The sequence below is a fragment of the Oxyura jamaicensis genome, chromosome 3 (assembly GCF_011077185.1).
Source record: "Oxyura jamaicensis isolate SHBP4307 breed ruddy duck chromosome 3, BPBGC_Ojam_1.0, whole genome shotgun sequence".
NCBI lineage: Eukaryota > Metazoa > Chordata > Aves > Anseriformes > Anatidae > Oxyura > Oxyura jamaicensis.
Window position 1 is genome coordinate 59,742,145 of NC_048895.1, and position 5,459 is coordinate 59,747,603.

At 37.1% G+C, this 5,459-nt stretch overlaps 1 long non-coding RNA gene across 1 annotated transcript; it reads right to left on the reverse strand.

Annotated features, from left to right (window-relative positions):
* Window positions 1-1,351: 1,351 nt before the first annotated feature.
* On the reverse strand, window positions 1,352-2,642 carry LOC118164872. Its single transcript, XR_004749710.1, has 2 exons — window positions 2,533-2,642; window positions 1,352-2,013 (listed from the first exon to the last, which is right to left on the reverse strand). It is a non-coding gene; the product is annotated as an uncharacterized LOC118164872 (long non-coding RNA).
* Window positions 2,643-5,459: the final 2,817 nt, after the last annotated feature.

The window sequence follows — 5,459 nt, forward strand, 5'->3', positions numbered from 1 at the left end:
TTGAATGGCAACTCTGATTTGTTTTGCTCGAAGGAAGAAAAACAAGAAATAGGAAAACATGAATGGGACAGCAAGTGGCAGATATGACAATGCAAGTGACCTAAAGTAAAAAGAAAAACAACAAAAAACACATCTAATGCAACAAGTAAAGTTGTTAACTTTTTAAGAAATAAATCCATTATAGAAAGAATTTATCCAGCATCTATCCAGAATAAGATGGTGAGTACTGAATGCAAAATAAGGTCATCTTCACTTAGTTTCTCCATCAGATCTTCACATATGTAACATCCCTTTGTTCATACCTGCAAAATGATACTTTTTGAAATGAACGCTACCTTTTGGTGTCAATCCTTGTTGTGTCCATGCCTATTCATTGCCAAACTCAGCTATTCTTCACAGGGTGGCTGTGATGAATATCCCAAGAAGCAAGGGATGTTGTCCACATCCCTTCCTGAAACACATCAGCACAGAGTTCCTAAATCCAGCTGATTCAGATGTTTAATACTGATCGCATTCTCAGATACTTATGCTTCAATTATGAACTCAGGACAGGAATGGCTCACTGAAGATCTGTGCTTTGCGCAGCGCAGAAGCATAGTCTGGATGCTAGAGGCATCCAGGCCTAACCCGGTCTAATACCACAGTGTGGGTGTAGAAATCTGACCCACTTTTGCGGTTAAGTAAGGTCGTACTGATGGAGTAAACAGAACTAAAATACTCCCTTCTTTCTCCAGCAAGACAAACCATATGAAGGGAACAATGGTGCTGCTTCTGTACATGCTCCAGCTGTGCAGATAGAAGCTCCAGGAGCGGCTGAGAGAACAAAGGTTTGTGTTGTGAAGTGGGCTCTCATGTGGGTTCTTCAATGTCCCATCACAGACAAGGTCAAGAGTCAGCCTTGTAGATACTTTTTTCTTTTCTCTATCTAGACAACTATTCTCACAAAACATGTTTTTATTTTAATTTTTTAATCTGTGTGACTGCTGCTCCACAGTCAGTTTTGGTTACAATTGAGCAAGATGATCAACAGCTGAGGGCAAGGGGGTGGCAGAGGCACACACACATGCACTCATATGTACATACACAGGAAAGCTACATGTGGTATGATGTTGTAAGCATCTTCTTCATAAAGACTGACAAAAAATTGGTCTTTGCTGCCAAAGACTAGAGATCTAGCAACATGTACAGCAAAAAGCTTATTCTAGCAAGGAAGCTAGAGTATAACAGTAATTATTCTCTGTTTCTTCACCAATAAATGCATAAAGTAAAAATCTGTTTGAAATTTTTAAAAAGCAAATCTAGCAAGTCTTTCAAAAAGAATGCCACAAAATACAGTGTTAGTGACACCAGCCTCAGTCAACACAGAGCTTTTAAGAAGATGGAGTATTTACAAACTGCCATATAAACTGATAAGTCTATATGATTTTATGCTCTTTGCTACATCCTAGGGAACACAGAGGGGAACATGAGGCTTCCCATCAAGCTATTTGTCAGTGTAAGTGAATATTTAACAGAAAAATAAAATAGTTAACAACCTTTAAAACAGGCTTAAAAACTTGAAAGTAACGGGTGCCTTTAAAAACTTCAGGAGTAGGTTCTTTATGGGAAACTCAGAATTAAAAAAAATGTTTGGAGTAAAGTCAAAATGTTATGAGCAGTGCTCTGCAGTAATGACACATATCAGCAGTATTTGTAACCAGAAGAACAATGTGATAAATTTTAATCGCAAGGGACTGGGCTTTGTGGGAAGTGCCTAATACACAGACATCCTTTATAGGTTTCCAGTTATGACCTATGTCTAAAAGACATTTTAATGATAACTAAAGAAAGTAGATGGATTGTCTTCCCAGAGTGTTGAAGGTCCTGCTTGTTGTCATCCGCAGCTTCTATAAAGACTAGAGATTTTCAAAGGTACTCTTCTGTCCTGCTATCAGCACGCAATACCGCAAGGATGGGACTATCTAAGATAAAACATGCCAGAGACATGTACTCCTCAGGATTTCCTGTGGGAGTCTGACCAAAAGAAGGCAATATTAATAAATATAAATTCTGGAACGTTATTATCACCAGAACCGTGTCACGCAGTTTACCCTTGAATTCTTATAACCCCTCTAGTTTCTCAGGCAGTTCAAACATTTAACTGCAACTGGTAAGAGTGTTAGACCTCCCCACTGGGACAATTGTTTTCAATTACATTAAAGGCTCAAAGACTTTGATAGACATGCCAAAGCAAGGAGTTTAGCTTGCTGAATGTTTTAACTCTTTGAACTGATGTGGGATCTGGGAGTCCCCCTGCTCTTGGCCCTTAAAAATCCTTAAGAAATAGATGCAATCTGGAGGCAGATTACTGCCAGAAATATGTAATGGTCCTCCCTTTGAGGATGCTGTTGCCTTTTTTATTTTCACTTTCTTGGAAGTGGTAGTCAGAGGGAACACAACAAACACATTGTTTTTCCTGAGCAGGATGAACTAGGCTGGAGAGAGAAGTCCCAGTCAACCACAACCTTCATCAAATATTTAAAGTGAATTCACCTATTATTTAGATCTTCAGAGCTGTCTTTAATTTCTGTGCTCCTCATTAGGGGCATTTCTTGGCAGAGAAATAAAAGTACCAGTGCTTGGCAGTTGAAATGCTGCTCCTAGAAGGAAAAAGAAACAGGGACTAAAATAAATAAAATAAAATAATAAAAAATAATATAATAATAAAAATTTTAAAATGCTGATCTTGCAGGATTCCTTGGGCAAAGCCTGGTACACATACAACATAGTGTATAATATCATTCTGCCTGCGGGAACCTATAGGATGCCTTCTCTTCAAGGTTTGTTTTTCAGAAATTGCTCTAAGTCCTTCACTTTACACAACCATTTGGACACTGCTGCTGCTAACACTCAGGTCTGTCTAGATTGATGGTTGTGTTGGAAAGTCAAGTAAACACTTTGTTCCATACCAGTCCTTCCTTACAGTAATTTTTTATTAATGTATGGGCAGTGACAGTTCTGTGATCTTGCATGCTTTGGGGTAGTTGTCAGTGGCTCCTTTTCCAATTCAGGACAAACAAAAAATGGCATATAACAAAAAGTAGTTCGCATCAAGTCATGCTAACTCAGTGGAACAGTAGCTTCTAGACTGGAAACAGTTTAAAAGGCAGCTCTGAGTGGGTGGATCACACTTTAACACTGTATCTTAGCTTTGTTGAGAATATTTTTCTTCATCATTTCCTAGGAAAGAACTGATTAAATCTCTGCACAAGTACATTTGCAACAGACTTTGTCCTGCTCATTCCAAACGGAAAACTAGAGCCTGCCTTTCGGGCAATGTGATAGTTCTGTTCAAAACAGAGCATGCTGTTCTTTTTGATGAAATGAACAGCAGAAAGCAACAAAAACCTTAGCTTTAAATTAATATAATATAAATAAATGCTTTCAGAAAGGAATTTTCATGATTTTTGCTTTCACAAAGATCCTATGAACTCTATAAAACATAAACAATACCTCATAACGAAACACTGTTATTTCAAAGTTGACATCCCATCTGACTCAAAGCGTGACTTTTTGATTGGGATTAAATTTAGTTTATTTGAAGGTTTTAGTATAACTCCTTAGTTATCTAGGACACAAGATAAACATAACTAACATAACATTTATCTTACAACTAAAATGCTGATAAGTATAATTTAGATAGTTAAGAAATATCTTTCTCTGTTTCTTAAATTCTTTGTATTATACATTTGAGAGCATTTTGTGTATAGAAAACTCTCTGTTGTACATGTTAAGATGATCAGCTAACCCTTGTTGTTTATATTTTTTTGTCTTTTTTTTGTTTGTTTTGTACAGTGCAGGAAAGGGAAAAACATAAAAAATAAAATCCACATGCCTAAAAATCAGCAAAGCTAGGACCTATACTAGCGAAACATATTTTTGCATTGACTAGGTTTCACAATAATTTGAGAACATTCAGCCTAGATGGTTGCAGAAGAGTGCTGGAAATAACACCTGTCTTCAGTTACCCTGATGGTTACAAACGCGCCAGTCCCCAAAACAGCAGTCATTGGTTAGAGCTTAGTCCAAGCCATAGCTCTGGTTATCTTATTAGTGTCTTGGTTAAAACCTGGATTTGCTTTGCATGGTAGGATAAGTGTCGTGGTGGGGAAAAATGAACTTTCAGAACCTACAAGTTAAGCAGATGAATGAAACTGCACAACGAGGAGCTCGAACTAACACCCCCAGGGCCAAGAATATATTTCTGGATTTGTTCAATTTGCTTCTTAAACTGTGCTATAGAATCCTAGCACTGTCAAAAATATAAAAAATATAATCTGAAATAATAGTAGAACCCAGAAAATTTGTTGCCTGAATTGGGATTACATGATCTCTGCACCCAAAAATGAATCACTTTATGGCATGCAGTGACTCACTGGTAAAGATTTCCAAATTCTGTAACTACCTGTGGCTTCCCTTAAGAATCTGAGACTGGTTTTAATACTTGCACCCCAGGAAAACTCACATCTCACCTCATCTAATTACTCAATTGTTATGTTCATAAAATCCAGGTATCTAATATATTTGGTATAATATTTGTTGCTCAATTACTATTAAAATTCTTGCAGTAAAGCAAGAATGGTATCAGAAGAGGTAAATGCTTTAAACTAATATGTGCAATGTTCAGTTCCCTGTCCTTTGGCTAGGACAGGCTACAATACAATTATAACTTTTTAAACCCAGGGTTACTTCAAGAATCATTCAAATGGTTCCTCAAGGAAAGAGCCTGGATGGACCTAAGTTTCCTAGTGAAGTCTCAGAAGGAAGAAATGTATATATATTGTCCAAGTATATTTATAATTATTTTCTACTTGTCAAATCTGAAACATAGAGAAAGAAGGGCAACAATTTATAAACTAAAGAATAGCACATTGAGACTAAAAAACTGAATTCATTATAACCTCAAGCGGCTAAACCTGCAATTAAGTTCCCCTGGTTTTGACAGTTTCACCAGTCTGTTTGCAAATGTTGGCTCTGTTGGTTGTGGTTCAAATCAGTTGAGATTGACTAGTTTTTTTTTTTTTTTTTTTTTTGTTCCTATGTATAATAAAGTACAAGGGAAACTATCTCATACTTTCAGGACATTAAATAATTGCAAATTCAAATAAGACTGCCTATATAGCAATCCATAAGCCTCTGCCTCTTTGCTGTACATGCCAAAGTGCAGAGCCAGACAAAGAGGGGTTAAATTGTAGTGCTGCAGATGCAGCTGGGCCATGTTACACTAACAGGACCAGCTGATGGGCAAGAAGGAGGATTAGAAAAAGGAAAAGGAAATAGACAAAACTGGACCGAGTACTGGCAGACCAAGTCTGTGTTTTTTGTTTAGTTTTGTTTTGTTTTAGTTTATGGGGTCCTTGTTTAGGATTTTTTAGGGGTTTGGATTGTGCAGGGAGTTTGAATGTGTTTGTTGGCTACTC